At 44.1% G+C, this 18,324-nt stretch overlaps 1 long non-coding RNA gene across 1 annotated transcript; it reads right to left on the bottom strand.

Moving 5' to 3' along the window:
- Nucleotides 1–5,094: 5,094 nt before the first annotated feature.
- On the bottom strand, nucleotides 5,095–17,244 carry LOC141128898 (uncharacterized). The gene is made up of 3 exons (XR_012241749.1): nucleotides 16,909–17,244; nucleotides 5,421–5,555; nucleotides 5,095–5,333 (listed from the first exon to the last, which is right to left on the bottom strand). It is a non-coding gene; the product is annotated as an uncharacterized lncRNA (long non-coding RNA).
- Between the last annotated feature and the right edge of the window lie 1,080 nt (nucleotides 17,245–18,324).

Raw genomic sequence — 18,324 nt, 5'->3', positions numbered from 1 at the left:
CGCGTTTTTGCCGCGATTTGCGTTTTGCGTTTTTTTTTTTTTTTTTTTTTTCATTTTTTTTTACAGTCTTAAAAAAAAATTACAAAAAAAAAAAAAAATTAAAAAAGAAAAAAAAAAAAACGGCAAAAACACACCAAAAACGCATCAAAAACGCATCAAAAACGCTGCAAAAACGCAGCACTTGCGTTTTTGATGCTTGTCCATTGAAAACCATTACATGCAAAACGCTGCTTTTTGCATGAAAAAAAGTCCCCGACCCTTTCCAAAAACGCTGAGATACAAAAAAGCATTGATGTGAACATGTTCCATAGGAACCCATGTTAAAAAATTCCCGTGCATTTCTGCAAAATGCAAAATGCATCAAAAAACGCGCTAGTGTGAATGGGGCCAAACTGTGGCACAGAGATACTGAGGTTGACTTACTAATGAAGATGAGAATCTTTATATGATAAATTGTGTGAATATTCACTTCAGCTAGCCAGTCATGTAAAAAGAACATTTATGATTAACTATTTTATCTGAACATCACATATTTAAAGAGAACAGAAATTTACTTTTCACTGATTGAATAATGACCTGTGTATCAATTTTCATATACTTTAGTAAATCAGCTCAATAGATCTGTTTTAACTTGAAGTTTCCTATTAATTTGATTCATTGACATCAGTATCTCTCTACCTAGCAATAATAGTGAACCTGAGACTTGATGGGCAGCCATGACCCCAGTCATGTTGGTACCCTAGCTGACTTTGGCAGATTATTTTTTTTTTTTTACATTTGTTAAATACATCAACTAATTGGGGAACATCTCTTACACCTGATATAGTCATAACCTGCACTACATTAGCCAAAGGCAATTGTTAGTTAAATATTCAAACATAACCTTAAAGTAGAGCTATAGGCAAAACTTTTTTCATTTTGGATAGAGCAAGGGATGGTTATAACCACTGTCAAATTTTTTTATGGAGATTTCCCTTCACTTCCTGTCCAAACGGAAGTGAGAGGAAATCCCTGAGAATTAAGTTAATTCCCTGGGGACCCCCAGGTAACCAGAACTAGTGTCCCCCATTGGCAGATTTCCACTTTAATACTTTTCTGGGGACAACCCAAAATTTGGGATTTCTTTTACTTTCACTTTCAATGTTGAAGGTGAACAGATCAAATTGAGAGGGTGAATTTCCTTAATGGGGTACAGACAGCAATAAAAACTGACAGGTGTTCTAATCCCTCTGCGCTCGATCCAAAACTAAAAAATAAAATTATTGCCTTTGGTTTTACTTTAACATTATATGCTCAGAGTTTATAAACTGATAAATATTTTTTCATTTCCAATGATTTTGATTGTTTAGATTTCGGCAATAGAACAAAGACATTTTACCAAAAAAGCACGTACACTTCCATGGAAATCACATCAATAAAAGAGGTGTGCATATTGGGGGAGATACAATAAAGCTGCTGCACCACTTTTCTGGTGTTTTTCCTCTTGTTAATGTATTGCTCCAAATTCATTAAACATTTGCACTACTTTTGGTTCTGACAGTGACTCATGCACCAAATTCAGATAGTTCTAAAATGAGCCATTTTTACATTGTGTCGCATTGAATGCACCACTTTTACATTGTGTCGCATTGAATGAGCCACATGAGTAAAACTCAAGTACAAGTTCTAGATAAGTGTATGAATTTGGCACATTGTTCATCACTTTTATGCCCTGTACACACGATCGGACATTGATCGGACATTCCGACAACAAAATCCATGGATTTTTTCTGACTGATGTTGGCTCAAACTTGTTTTGCATACACACGGTCGCACAAAGTTGTCGGAATTTCCGATCACTAAGAACGCGGTCACGTACACCACGTACGACAAGACTATAAAAGGGCAGTTCAGAACCAAGCGTGGCACCCTTTGGGCTCCTTTTGCTAATCTCATGTTAGTAAAAGTTTGGTGAGAAACGATTTGCGCTTTTTCATGGTTTTCAGATTGTTTTCTGCTGTTCAGTTTGTGCTTGTGGGTTTGTATCTGGTCTTCAGTGCGTGCAGCGAGTTATGCGTGACTCTCTCATTGTGTTCTTGTTCGTTCGTTACTGTTTTTCAGGTCGCTCTTCACAGGCCTTGCTGTTCTTCAGTGCGTTCTGTTACTTCGTTCTGAGCAGCCGACCATTTTCTAGTCATGTTGCGTATACGTACTCCTCGTAGAGTTCATGCTGTGTGGGGGCTTGGTGTTGGGGTCCTTACCTTGACACAAGTCCAGTCCATGAACAGGGTGGGGAGGAGTTCATGGACCAAGAATTGGTTGCTCCAGCGTGACCAGTTCTGTCACATGCCTTTGCTCCGTGAGATCCGTGAGAATAATCCTGACGATTTCAGGAACTTTCTCTGGATGACAACCCTGTATTTCACCATTTGTTGGCTTTGCTAACCCCTTATATGAGCAGGCAGGATACCTGCATGAGGCAAGCCATCACTCCGGAGCAGAGGCTAGTCGCCACCCTGCGGTACTTGGCGATGAGGAGAAGCCTGCAGGACCTCAAGTTCTCGACAGGCATCTCCCCCCAGGCTCTGGGGATCATTATCCCAGAGACCTGTTCTGCCATCATACAAGTCCTGCAGAAGGAGTATATGAAGGTAAGATTTTGATCCTTTAACATCACATTTTATTGTATTTAATGTTTGATAATGTAATGTATTTCTTTCCTCATTCCCTAATTACCATGATTGTAATATGCTGTGAATGTCCCCTTTGTCCTCATGCATACTGGATTTTTATGCAATTTTTTTTGTCCTTCATGCATATTTGTCTTCACTTACCTCCTCAGCATGCTCTCCTGGGCCTATATTCACCTCATGTAGTCACTTAACAATGTATTTTGTCTGCTCCATAGTAGTGCTTTACCCTAAAAACCCCCTAAAATTTTGAAAATTGTGATGTGTGTTTGAAATTCAGCCAGAGTGCCAGAGGCTTTTTTTTGGTGTCCCAAAATCATTTGGAACCCTCCCTCCCCCAACTGCTAACAATCCTCTATCTGCTGACTTTGCCAAACCCATACACACTATACCTACCTCTTTAGTGGTTAGATTTATGGATGAATTCCCCAAAGCATGTAGTGCAAGGGCCTGTCTGAATACTTTCAAATGGTACTGTTTAAAGTTTTTGTATCCTATTATTATTTGATAGGTAATAGCAGAATGTACAAATGTGCTCAAATGTGTACAGTGTGTATTTATCTCTTTGTATTATGACACTTCTTACCTGCCCAGTGGGCTGCCAATAGTGCAAAGTAAGGAGGGGCTGGCCAAAGTAATACACATTATTTAGTCATTCCTCTCTCAATGAAGTGGAGATGGTTACCTGTCCAAAACATCCCCCCCATAAAATGTAAAAAATGGGCCATGGGGGGATCTGATAGGTGGACCTTATACCTTTGTCTTTAAATACTCCCTAAAATAAATGTTATACTGATGTTGGCCAAGAATGTTTGTGTCTAATCTGCTTGCAATGTTTATGTGCGAAATGATTAATTTATTTTTCTTGTTTGACTCCATAGTTTCCTTCCACGCCACAGGAATGGCAGACTGTGGCCTCCCACTTTGCCCAGCGGTGGGACTTTCCTAACTGCGGAGGGGCAATTGATGGGAAACACGTCCACATCGTCCCACCACCCAACTCGGGGTCATACTATTACAACTACAAGGGGTTCAATAGTATTGTGATGTTGGCGGTGGTGTCGGCTACTTATGAGTTCCTGTATGTGGACGTGGGGAAGAATGGCCAGATGTTGGATGGTGGAGTCATCGCCCAGACGGAGTTCTACAGGCATCTCCAGAATGGAAGCTTGGACTTGCCACCTCCAGAAGACAATGTGGAAGGACTCCCATTCGTCTTCGTTGTGGATGAAGCGTTTGCACTGGGGGACCATCTTATGCGGCCATTCCCTATGAGGACCCTCACCCTGGACCAGAGGGTTTTTAATTACCGGCTTGCCAGAGCCAGAAGAGTGGTGGAGAACACTTTTGGAATCATGGCCAGCCGGTTCCACCTATTTCTTACACCCATACACATGGCGGAGTATAAACTGAATCATATCATCCTGGCGTGCTGTGTTCTCCACAACTTTTTAAGGCGAAATTCTGCCAACTATGCTGCCTCAGTTGGGTCTGAGGCCAGAATTCAAGTAAATGAACCAACCCTGACGGCGCTTGAGGCTGGCCGTCCTGGCTTGCCCCCCCTAAGTGCCCGCGAGGTCCGTCTTAGATACATTGATTACTTTGCGGGTAGGGGGGCCATCAATATGCCAGACAATGTCTGATACATTTTTTAAATAAAAAAATAATTTTAACTACTAAAATCTTTGGTGACATTTACTGCTTGTGTTTCTTTTAGCTGACCCTGACAGAAATGTGGGGAGTCCTGAAAATGGCGTGATTGTGTAACCTAAAAAAGCACTGTTGGGTGTGATTTACTAAAGGAAAATCCACTTTGCACTACAAGTGCACTTGAGACTGCACTGAAACTGCACTTGTAGTGCAAAGTGGATTTGCCCTTAGGAAATAACCCACATTGTCACTGAAAACACCAATTTTACCCCAACAAAATTTTAGTAGCATTGAAACAATAATCCACACATTCTTGAGTATCAATCTTTTTAATACAAGCACAATCACATGTGCATTTATGAAAGGTTTTGAAAACAAACCAACTTGTTTGTTGTATAACAATTTTTTGGGTCACATTAATAAAAGTAGAAATGTCCATTTAAGGTAAAACAGACATGTTTCAAACAAACAAGAAATACACAAATCTGGAACTTACAGAAACTGTATTTAGAAACTGTGTTTGATATTGCGTTCAGATGGGGTGAAGTACCCCTGGAAAAGCCAATTTTTGAAGATGCACACAAATTGCTGAATGTCAACATGTGCTAGCTGCCATCATGGGGGATTAAGGGACGTGTTTTGGGGGTGCAACCCCTTCCTCACAGCTACTTTATTATTGAGGAAGGGGTTGCACCCCCAAAATGCCTACATTGAACTCCTGTGATGGCAGATAGCACATGTTGACACACTGTGTGCATCTTCAAAATTTGGCTCTTCTCGAATATGTCCAAAAATCTGAAAAAATTTTCAATTCTAAAAACCACAAAAAAGTAAGGGATTTGGAGGTGTTTTAAACTCTCCCTAAAACATCAATAATGTTCTTCATTTTGGTTTTAACATCATTGATGTTTTTCTGGATGTTTTCTAAGTCCCTATTACACCCCATGATCTCCCCGATCAGGATCTGTGCATTCTCACTGGTGAATTGTCCTTCATCCACAACATCACGATCACCTAAAAATATAGAAACAAAAACACACCATGTATTATAAATATGCTGGCATCCATCTCTTACCTGAGCCTGCGGTCGCAGACACTCACCTGTTGTGGTGACTATTTCCACCACGTCTCCTTCCTCCTCCTCCTCCTGTTGACTATGTTGGATTTCCACTTCCTTATGAGATGGGGGGTCTGTGGTCTCCTCAGATGAGCGGTGTCCTCCGAGTCTTTTCTCCCCTATGTTAAAAAAAAATAGGTATACTTAGCACACAGATATTTGATGACAGAAATAGGAACATGAAACATTGCTTGGAAGTGGGGTACAATTGTCTGTTATGGCAGAGTTCCAAGATGAAGAATTATTTGGGTCACTTTGTCAAGGTTGAATACTTACCTGTTTTGTACAAGCTTCACAGATGGAGACACCCCTATAGTATACACTGGAGCACCTGTGTGGGACCCCCTAATAAAAAGGGTGTTCTTGTGTCCCACACTAGTGCTCCAGCGTCCAGATGTGTAAACTGCTGCTGAGTGTCGTCTCCTTACACAGAATCTAGTTTGCATTTCATTCTAGTTACCAACCTATCTAGACACCAAAATTATTTGATGAGAAGTAGGCTAGCAAAAATGTATTCAAATGCATATGTCCAAAACATGGTGTTTTCAATGCCAAATGAACAATGTTTCATACGAACGAATAATGTGACCATGAACATGAAAGTTGCCATTTTAAACTGTACAACAGTAAAGAAAGGCACATGGGGGGGCGTGGCTTAGCGATGGCCGTGTGAGGAAGCATTTCTAGAGAGCTCCTGGCTTCCCCCTACCCTGCCCGCACAAAACGACGGCTAAACTCTCGACTAATGCGGCATGCCAACCTGCAAGAAGTACAGGACTAGAGCATCGGTTAGTGGCACCCGGAATTTCACCCCACGGAGCAGTATACGGAGCTATTTTCCGGACTCCCAGAGGAGCTCACCAGGCGCCATTGTATCAGCACCACGTGCACGTTGCCCAGCAGAACCTGCTATACTGCCAGTATCTACACCCCCATCCTCGCTCGACAGCTCGGAGTGTCCTCAGGAATCCACAGGAGACCCTCATACAGAAATGGCGAACTCGACGAGGTACGGAAGAGACATACCTGATGATATCCGCGCCATTCTACAGGCACTCCCCACTAAAGCTGACTTTGAGGCCCTACCATCCAAGTCTGACATTGAGGCCCTTATCCAGCGAGTGGAGGAGGCCCATACCAGAGACATACAAGAGATTCGAGAGGAGATGCAGACGATCGCAGACCGAATAGACGCAGGAGAAAGCTCGGTCAGTGCCCTCACACAACGGGTGTCTGACCTAGAGCGTTCACAAGAGACGCAGGCTGAGGGGTCTCCCAGAGGCCACTGGAACTGAAGACCTGGAGGCAACAGTGACGGCCATCTTTCAGGGGATCCTGGACACACCACCACCATCCATCGAACTGGACCGCGTACACAGGACGCTCGGTCCAAGACCCACGGATCCAGACAGACCCTGGGATGTACTCTGTAGGGTCCACCGATACACCCAGAAGGATCTTATACTCCGCAAAGCGTGGGAACAAGGGAAGGTAATGTTTGATGGCGCCGAGATCAAGATCCTCCGTGATCTATCCAGAGCCACGCTATAAAGAAGAGCTATGCTGAAACCTGTCTTGGAGCTAGCAAGGAGACAGGGATGCACGTATCGCTGGGGATACCCCCTGGCAGTAACTTTCCGGAATACCACAGTATCCTTTACCCTGCGCACTCCAGTGGACTTGCCAGCCCTCTTTACCTTTCTGGGGTCAGAACCGATCACTGTCCCTAATTGGCTGACCCTTGTACCGCGCCCCACAGGCAGATCGGGAGCCACTGCTATCAACCGCCTCGCCAGCAACGTTCCAGAAGGAGGTCCAGGGCACCCTCCAACGAGGGCACACGTGAGTCATGATGTTGCTACTCCATACCAGACCAATCTGTTACCTGAGCATGACATGTTATTACCATTCCTAGTGTTGTTGACCTATTGACTGACCCCCTGTATGTGTGCATAACAGATGCCTACATGCTCACTGACTGACAGGCATTTAGATCTGATCCACCAGGATATAAGAGGCCTTTACTCCTTGGGACATAACTATACCGTGATGTAAAATCCAGATAGAGGAGGTAGGAACATTACAAAGCCTGTGTTCGGAATGGATTAAGTATGCCAGAACTGTGGGAGATGTTAAGGACGCAAAAGAGAGATCTACTGGAAATTTCTCCCGTGTTGAAGGTCCCATGCTCTGCACTTACAACCCTGCTATACTATGTTTGAGTGAGACTCCGCCCACTATGGAGATAGGAGTATAACACGTGAATGCTCAAGCATAAACTTACCTCACAAATTCTAATGAGATGATGACCGCTCTCACAGCACAAGCTTCCACTTCGTATTGAAATGGCGCACTTGCAGAAGGGGAAGATAGCTCTGATGCTTTTAGCGCCAGGAGATCTACTCCCGTAGAGGGGTGTATTTGAGAGGTGCACATGGGGACCTGGGGAAGCGGCCTCTAGCTAAATTTTTTTTTTTTTTTTTTTTTCTTCTTTCTTGGGCTCGGAGGCTGCTCCCCCCGTTTCCTTTTGTAGGTATCATAGAAACAAATTTTTTCTTACTTTGTTTTCAATTGTTATCATGCTCAGGTTGGAGCACTATGTGTGCCACACAGATTGCAAAAAGATATATACCTGTTTACTAAGCAGTTGCTGTTACTTGTTGTTGTACCTACATGACCAGGTACAATAGCCGTTCTCAATGTAACATTGACATATACAGATTTATGGCGGGGTTTTTGGGGGGGGGGGTCAGTGAGTTCAAACCTGGCTATCTCTTTTCACAATCCCAAATAGGCCTGCGCTCGATTACCAGTTAGTACTGGTGAGCGTCCTAGTACCATTGTACTATTGATCTAGAATACTCCACATAGAGTTTATAAGTGTGATTAAGCACTTTCTAATTACTCCTCCCATCCTCTGTTTTTTGTTTCTCTTTACCTTCCCCCCCTTCTCACTCGCTCTCCCTCCCCGCCCCCCCCCTCCCCTCTGACCAGTCCCCCCCCTCTCTCCTTCCCCCTATTTCTAGACCTTTTAAATCTAAATCTCTCTTTATACCGGGTAACATGGAGGCGGTGAACATCTTCTCACTAAATACAAAAGGCCTGAACATACCCGAAAAGAGAAGGATGCTTTTACATGACCTAAAACACCATAGGGCGGACCTGGCACTACTCCAGGAGACACATTTTAAAAGCGGTAACCTTCCCATTTTGAAGAATACATTTTTCCCACTGGCATATCATTCCACCAATGGTTCATCTAAGACCCGTGGAGTGTCCATACTCATCTCAAAAAGGGTTCCTTGGAAATGTACAGATATAAACTCAGACCCAGAGGGTAGATTCTTGTTCCTTAAGGGGGAGATCGGTGGAGTACAGGTGACCCTCGCCAATATCTATGTACCTAATTGCCACCAAGACCACTTCCTCCGTAAAACCATAGAGGCCCTCCTGGAGTTTACATGTGGTCATCTCATAGTAGGCGGCGACTTTAATGTCCCACTAATACCCGCCGAGGATACCTCCTCTGGGAATTCATCTATAACACCTAACATTCGGAAACAAATATCCAGGACACTACACAGAGCACAATTGATTGATACTTGGAGACTTCTCCACCCGACTGAACGTGACTATACCTTCTACTCGAACCCGCACAAACACTACTCGAGGATAGACTACTTTCTACTCCCACATGCCCAACTACATGCCCTTCGTGACTCCAAAATTGGGTCAATCACATGGTCTGACCATGCCCCTGTTATGTTGACGTATGCCCTGACAAACAACACGACCACTAGATCCAAAACATGGAGACTAAATGAAAGCCTCCTACAGGATGAAGAAGTGCTAAAAGATGTAACACGAGAAGTCACAGACTATTTCAGAACTAACATTACCCTGGACAGCAACCCCGCTATAGTGTGGGAAGCCCATAAGGCAGTAATCCGTGGAGTTCTAATCAAACACGGAGCACGTATTAAAAGGGAACGTTCAAAGCAACTTACGTCTCTCTTTCATGACCTACATAGAGCAGAAGCGAGACATAAACACGCTCAGACACCAGAGGGAGAGGCAGAACTTAAACAGGTACGGAGTAAAATAGTGGACTTAATGCAATTTAAGGCGAAAGCCGCGCTCCAAATTTGTCGTTGCGTAACGTACGAGTCAGGAAACAAATGTGGAAAATTACTGGCAAATTCCTTGAGGGAACAGACCCTGGCCAATTATATCCCCCGTATTTTGACACCCTCTGGACAGAGAGTCACACACCCACAGAAGATAGCAACCGAGTTTAGGGAATTTTATTCCTCACTTTACAACCTACAAACACCACCCACACCACAAACACATATAGATGACTATCTGAGCAGATCTGGTTTACCCCAACTGTCTGCGGAGTTCAGTGAGCTGATGGATGAGCACATTGTATTGGAAGAGATACAGAAGGCGGTAGCTTCAATGAAAGTGGGTAAAGCCCCGGGGCCAGATGGCTTTACGGCTCAATATTACAAAACCCTGCTACCGGTTTTGGGAGAACATATGCTCTTTGGTTCTTCGGCTCACTGGGCTCTGGAGCATGCATACCTAGAGACACCTTGACAGCACATATCGCGGTAATTCCCAAGGAGGGGAAAGACATGACGGCATGTGGAAGTTATAGACCAATCTCATTACTTAACCTGGACCTCAAGATTTTTATGAAAATATTGGCCACCAGAATCCAGACATATCTTCCCTCCTTAATCCACCTAGATCAGGTTGGTTTTGTCCCCACAAGAGAGGCTAGGGATAACACTACCAAAGTGCTAAACATACTACATGTAGTGAATCAGAATTCCCCTCCCTGTGTCTTCCTAAGCACGGACGCAGAGAAGGCCTTTGATAGGGTTGATTGGAACTTCATGATCTCTGTTTTGAGACATGTCGGACTGGGTGACAGGATGCTTAGGTGGATCAGCTCAGTTTACACGGGCCCCACAGCGCGGGTGCGTGTGAATGGAGTCCTGTCGGATCCCTTTTCGATCCGGAATGGAACTCGTCAGGGGTGCCCATTGTCGCCCCTCCTCTTTGCCCTGTCACTGGAACCCTTCCTGCGGACCGTGCGCGCCCACCCAGATATAACAGGGGTGTCTTTGGGAGAGACACAGCAGAAAATCGCTGCTTATGCAGACGATATGATGTTCACCCTTACTAATCCGTTAATATCTATCCCCAACCTATTACAAGAATTTCAAATTTATGGCAACATTTCCAACATGAAGATCAACTTTGCCAAGTCAGAGGCCATGAGTGTGGGGTTGCCCCCACGACTTCTGGCCTCCATTAAAGAAAGTTTCAATTTCAAATGGACAAATACAAGCCTTAAATATCTGGGTACGCACATCCCTCCTACACTGTCACAGATATATGCTCTGAACTCCCCCCCCCCCTACTATCTAAGGTCCGGAACTTATTTACCACATGGAGCAAAGGGTTACATTCATGGTTTGGTAGATGCAACATCCTCAAGATGTGCATACTTCCGAAGTTTCTATATCTATTACAGGCCTTACCGATTCAATTACCCTCCCACTACTTTGATCAGACGAGTGCCCTCTTCTCTAAGTTTATTTGGGCAAACAAAAGACCCAGACTCAACAAAAGACTGCTTACACTACCCAAAATCTATGGAGGCCTGGCAGTCCCAGACCTCCGTAAATACCAGCAAGCAACCCACCTGACCAGACTCATAGATTGGACTCGGCACCATCCTACTAAACTATGGTCGCAACTTGAACAGATCCAAAGTATTATACCTCTAAACAGAATGCCTTGGTGCTATGACTCTCTACCATGTGAGTTAAAGAATCACCCCCTAATAGGTGTGACCTCGAGAATCTGCTCTTCCCTTTTCACACGCTCAAGATTGACATCACTCAATTCCCCTCTACGCCCTATTCTGGGAACACCAGACTTTATTCCTGGATACACGGACCCAACCTTCAGATCCCTACGGGAAAGGGGGTATTTCCAAACTTCACATTTTACAGTGAATGGTCGGTGGCCCTCAACAGAAGATTTTATGAATCCAGAAGGGCCGTTTTGTTTGGACTTCTGGAGAACCCTGCAACTTAAGCATTATCTTAACACTTTACCTCCTCCGGAGAATTTTGAGCAGACATTGACGACCTTTGAAACCTACTGCTCAGAGGAGGGAGCTCTACCTCATGCGTTGTCGGCCACCTACCAGTTGCTGATCACACCGCCAGAAAACCACAAGATACCTGGGCTAGGGGCATGGGAAAAAGACATACAATGTACGTTCACACAGCGACAAAAACAAAACATTATACACTTTACTTTCAAATCTTCAATTTGTACAAAGACACAAGAAACGAATTTTAAATTACTCACCAGATGGTACAACACACCTACAAAACTACAGAGATTCTTCCTGTCCTCCTCAGGGCTCTGCTGGAGATGTCAGGGAGAACAGGGAACAATCCTACACATCTTCTGGAGCTGCCCATTATTGGAGCAGTTCTGGAAAGATGTACAAAAAACAATGCAAAAATTTACGGAACGTCCTATCCCGGCGGAGCCAGGTTTCTTCTTACTACATGCAACAGATATGGCGAGCAAAAAATACAAAAAATCCCTGATCCGACATTTATTAGATGCAGCAAAATCTTGTATTCCACTATTGTGGAAGTCAACCAGAGCCCCATCCTTGGGCATGTGGGTAAGGAAGGTGGAGGACATCAGGAGGATGGAGGATCTCATTCTCACAGCCAGACACAAAAATGAGCTGTACACCAAAATATGGTCGAACTGGGTAATCTTTATTTTCTCCATTGAAGGACAGAGCCTTATGATGGATGCCTGAAGTCATCCGAAACTCCAATTCAATACGTATGCCCCATTCTGGGGTGTCTGCCGCCTCCTTGTGCCCTACTCACCACCCTTTCTTCCTTTCTCCCTCCCCGTCTTTTCTCCCCCTCTTTTTCTCTCCCCCCCCCCTTCTTCCTTTATCTAAGGTTTCAATTAAGGGAGGAAAATATAAAAGAAAAGGGACAGAAGGAGAGGGGTACCCAGACATATAGTAAATGTGGAAACATTTCAAGTTTTGACGCTGTGTGAGGCTGCGTCCTCTATCAATAGATTTGTTGTTTGTTTTTGTTATTATTCTGGGGCAAGTCCCTCTCCTATGCCTAAATAAACTTTATATTTGAAAAAAAAAAAAAAAGAAAGGCACATGGAGCAGCACGAACGTTAGAAATATAAAGAATAGCATCACAGGACAACTACTTAATTTTTTGCAGCACTCTCCTGATCCTTCTATACTGATTGTGCTCCCTTAATTTGAGGTCCGACCACCTCTTCTTGAGCTGATCCTTGGATCGTCGTACCCCGAAATTCCGGTGCAGACTTTTGACCACTTTCACCATGATCTTGGCCTTCCTCACAATGGGGTTGGGGTAAGGTCCATACTTCCCGTCATAGTCGGCCCTCTTCAGTATGTCGACCATCTCTAACATCTCCCCAAAGGACATATTTGATGCCTTAAATCGTCTCTTCCGGGATCAGGACGTTTCAGGCTCTGGGCTTTCCTCCTCCTCCTCCCCCTCGTTGGTGTAATTATCAGACACCTGCTCTGTCTCCGCCATGTGCTCTTCCCTACTGCGCCAAATGAGAAGGGGTGTGGAATAGACTACAAAGAACGTCAGGGGCGGGCGGAGTTTCACGCATAAGTAGTGTATTAAAAGCGTAACACGCGTGCGTAGTACATATGATCTGTGAGCAGAGGAAGGAGTATCGGAGGCGCCGATCGTGATAACGAAGGTAATATTTAAACTTTGGCCTATACTGCTTCTAGATTGAGGCCTGTAGTTAAACAAGTTTATAAGACTTTAGGCTGACATTAGGGTTTGTCTGGTGTTGTGTCTTGCAGAGAAAATGGATCTAGTCAATGATCAGGACTTTATGCCAATCTTCATAGATATGTTCAGGGAGCTGCCTTGTCTGTGGCAGGTCAACCACCCTGATTATAAGAACCAAACAAAGAGGAAGGCAGCGCTGGATAATTTGCTGCAATTTGTGAAGCCGGTGATCCCCACGGCAGACATCACCTATTTGAAGATCCTAATTGGTGGCATGAGGAGCACATATCTAAGGGAGCACAAGAAGGTCCAGGACTCCCAGAGATCAGGAGCTGCAGATGACATCTATGTCCTCAGGCTGTGGTATTATGACAGACTGCATTTTCTGTCAGGTCAGATTGAACCCAGGTCAGCACTCTCCACTCTTCCTTCCACGCTTCCTTCCCCCCCCAGCTGAGGCTTCTGATGCCCAACCTGGGCCTTCCAGGCAGCAACATGTGGAGGAGCCCAGCTTGAGCCAGGTATAGCATTCTTCTAAATATTTATGGTTGTCCAATCAATGATGTTAAATAGATGTTAGTTTTGAGTACTAATTTATGATTGTGATTGATGAACCAAAAACTAAAACCATGTCCCTTTTTCATACACAGGAAAGTCTCAGCCAGGAGGTGGCCGGGCCAAGTAGGTTGCCCGATACCCAGGTCCCTCCCCTCCGCCTTCAAAGAAAAAGTGGCAGGAAGAGGAGTTTTTAATTTTGGAAGCACTAAATAAGGGGTTGAGGGGCCAACTCACATGTGAAACCCACATTTGTCAGCTCACCCATGGTCCTCCTCCTCCAGGTCCTCCTCCTCCAGGTCCTACTCCTCCTCCTGCCACCCCTCGAACACCAGAGCCACAGCCGGGAAGGAAGCGTGGAAGGAGGACCAGAGAGTGATGGCCCTGGGTTCAGTCTGGTCTGGCAAAAGATGCAGGCTCTTGTATGACCACAGCCTGGGGACAATACATGTCATCTACTGCTTTCATGATCTCTGGGACTTCTGGACCAGACTGCACTCCCTTAGATATGGACTCCTCAGGCCACCAATTTTGCTAGAAAATAATTGATGTGTGCCCTGGGGGTCAAAGGCTTCGCCAATATCAGCTGTTTCTCCAGCGCTGCCTTCCTCTTTGTTTGGTTCTGATCCCTTAATAAAGGAATTTTGGTTTCAATTATACTCACCTATGTGTGTTTTCCTTCAAAAAGGACAGTTTGTTTGTGATGAGGCAGGTACATTTCAAAAATACAATGTGAAATTAACAAGAGACACCAACACCAAGCAATATCCTTGAGATTAAATAATACAAGATAATAATGGTGTTGTGGTAACTTGACACACAAAACACACCCAAAAATATTCAGGATGTAAAAAAAAAAAAAAAAAAAACCAAGATCAGGCTTGAAAAAATACACCCCCCCCAAAAAGATATCTTTTTTGACAGATGTGACAAAGCAAAATATATTGATGAAATCATGATAAATAATAAAGAAAGAAGTTAGTGAGAAGTCTGTGTGAATATCAGCAGCAAAACTACTTCATTCTTCTAGCAATATAAAGAAGAACAGAGTGCGCTGCATTAAACAATTTTAAACATTGCAGCCTGACGAAAGTGCTATATCCATTCCACACGCTAATTTTACCAGACTGTGCTGTTCCGTCTCGGAATTTCTTCTGAGCATGCGTGCCACCTTCTGCGTTGGAATTGTCCACACACGGTCGGAATTGACGCGATCGGATTTTGTTGTCGGAAAATTTTATAGCCTGCTCTCAAACTTTGTGTGTCGGAAAATCTGATGGAAAATGTCCGATGGAGCCCACACACGGTTGGAATTTCTGACAACACGCTCTGATTGCACATTTTCCGTCGTAAAATCCGACCGTGTGTACAGGGCATTAGAATGCCTGAGAAACATGTTCGCAAAATATGTCTGCACGAGTCTTTATGAATTCCAGGGATTATATGCTTTTGATTAGAACAAATATGTGAACATGGAAGGACGTGTGGTATGCATTGATGATTATTTTTTAAACATGCAATAGTCATAGCTGTATCACATCCATAGGCGTGCGCAGCCTATTGCATTAGGGTGTGCACCCCAAAACTCAAACACACATGCGTGTGTATAATAATTATATATATATATATATATATATATATATATATATATATATATTATATATATACATATACACACACACACACACACACACATATACTGTATATACACACACACACACAAATACTCACATATGTGTACATAAAACCACCCATTTATGTGCCTGCCTGACCCAAGTGCCTTTGTTCAACTTTTTATTAAAAAATAATAAATGCATAGAGGTTTATGCTTTTAACTCCTGCTAGCGGCTGAAGAAAGGGTTAAAACTGGCCATGTTGCAGCGCTGCCGAAGCGCTTTGCAGGCGCTTCGCCAGCGCTGCCAATTCATTCCAATGGGCATTGGGCGGTTTAGAAGCAGTGTATACAGCTCTACCACACCACCCCAAAGATGCTGCTTGCGGGACCTTTCCTAACGTCCTGCAAGCACACTGCCCCTGTGTGAAAGCACTCAGGCTTTCACACTGAGGAGGCAGTTTTCAGGCACTTTACAGGCGCTATTTTTAGCACTAAAACGCCTGAAAAATACCCTAGTGTGAAAGGGGTCTTAAAGCGGCGTTCCACCCTAAAGTGGAACTTCCACTCATCTGATTCCTCCCCCCCCTCCGGTGCCACAATTGGCACCTTTCAGGGGGGAGGGGGGTGCAGATACCTGTATAATACAGGTATCTGCACCCACTTCAAGGAATAGCTAGCCACAGATGCCTGCCCCCCCCCCCCCCGTTGTGGTCTGGGAAACACACAGTTCCCACAACACAATGGGGACCAGTGAAGACGCGCAGGGCGTCAGTAAAGCCGCAACGCTTCACTTCCCGATTCCCTGACTGAGGATGGCGGTGGGGGCAGCTGAAAACCGAGCGATTGCTCGTCATCTGCTGCCGACATCGCTGGACCCTGGGACAGGCAAGTGTCCATTTATTAAAAGTCAGCAGCTGCAGTATTTGTAGCTGCTGGCTTTTAATATTTTTTTTTTTTAAGGTGGAGCTCCGCTTTAAGTTACTGGCTGTGGTCACACTCCAGCCTCCCTATCATACCATACAGGGTTAATGTCCCTGTATGGTATGTGATGATGTCACGGCTTTGGGGTGAAGGAAGAGACATTAGAGTCAGGTAAGTGAAAGAGGTTACCCCCTCCCCTCCCCCCACACACTGCAAGGATAGACTTTTTTACTGTCCTGGAGTTGGGCTGTATTATTATGATAAGAGTTTTTAATAGGGACTTCAGAGGTGCTACATAGATGTATTCCACATTATTATTATTATTATTATTAAATAAAATCATTTTAACAGGATATAATGTGTATGTGGAATACATTTATGTAACACCTCAGAAGTCCCAGGAATTCCTAACCTGTTCAAGAATGTTACTTTCTCATTCAGTAAACCTGTTTTGCAAAGTGCAGGGCAGGTTTACAGCATAGAATTTTATAGTGGCAGGCAGAGAAGGTCAGTACTCACAGGTCTCACAGGTAAAAGGCTGCTATCTGTCCTCTGAGCTCTTCCATCATCCCCAGGGAGAGTTGTGCTGTGTGCTGGACAGGAGGAAAGTGATGGAGGGTGCACTCTGTGATGATCTCTTCCTGCTCCTCCCACCTGTACTGGAGCTGTGAAAGCCCCGACTCAGCCAGATAGGAACCCGAGGAGGAGAGAGACAGTTTTCATCCAAATGCGGCATCAGAGAGGAGTTCGGCAAGCTGTCTTCTGGCACACAGGGCATAGGATGGTGGGTGACTCCTGTAAGGACTGCAGCCACAGCTGTGAAGTAAGCAGTCAGGAAGTATCCGATGCTCTCTGAAGTTCACATGCTTCATCTCTGACAGCTGGCGGCGGAATGATATTCAGCTGACAGGGATGCTGTAGCCGGAACTACAGAGTCAGCATCGGAAAATGCGGCTGACTGACTGATTACTCCGCAGCCAGTGGCTCCAGTTCCCACAGGAGTTGTACACATCCATGACAAATAGTCTAACTCGCAGCAGTGTCATTTAGAAAAAAAGAATTCTCACACATTTTGGCAGCAAAAAAGCCCTGGGGTGTGTTGGATGTGCCTGGGCATTAGCGTGTGCCTGGGCATTAGGGTGTGCCCAGGCACACCTGGCACACCCTGTGCACACGCCTATGATCACATCTGAGAGTCAGTATTCAGTTAAATACCTCTCATAGCCCCGCACTATTAATCTAATTAAAAGAGACATTTTCTATAAATTATTGCAACACTACTGCATTGTTTTTCCCTAATGGAGGATCAGTTTCTACTAAAAGTAACAGGTAGTGTATTCTGAGAGATTGGTTTTATACACTTAGTCACACTTAGATTTGTTTGATAAGATAGGCATGGAATTCTTCTGTCACTCTGCCAGAAACATTAAATCAATGAGCACACATATGGAGAATGTGTGGTTGGTCTGAATCAGTCTAAATATAAATACTTCAACAGAGGAATTTATTGTTTGAGAAAGACATTACGAAAGACTGATTTACCACATAGTTATTATCACTGTTTTTAGAATTCTTAAATCTTACTTTCCAGTGTCTATGACCATTTCTGAGGTGTGTGATCTGGTGTTGAGAAGATAGATGGAAGCTGCCTTATTGTTACTGAATGTTTTTTTTTAAATTCTGTGATCTCATAATACAATAAAATCACACAAAAAAATGATAAATCTATCTATGAAATATATCTAAACAAATCGGTATTACCCAAAATGTATTGCTGTTATAATGCATGGTCAGCCTAGGAGTCCAGTAGCTGAAACAAAAGGCAAGTTTGTGAATTTTTTTTAGGCCAGTTTTAGGTTCAGTACACAGTCAAAAGTGGTATATGGGGGGGGGGGGGGGGGGCGTTTTTACCGTGCTGCTGCATGGCATGGATGC

The sequence above is a fragment of the Aquarana catesbeiana genome, linkage group LG01, assembly GCF_042186555.1.
Source record: "Aquarana catesbeiana isolate 2022-GZ linkage group LG01, ASM4218655v1, whole genome shotgun sequence".
NCBI classification, from domain to species: domain Eukaryota; kingdom Metazoa; phylum Chordata; class Amphibia; order Anura; family Ranidae; genus Aquarana; species Aquarana catesbeiana.
This window is presented reverse-complemented; position numbering and strand designations above follow the sequence as displayed.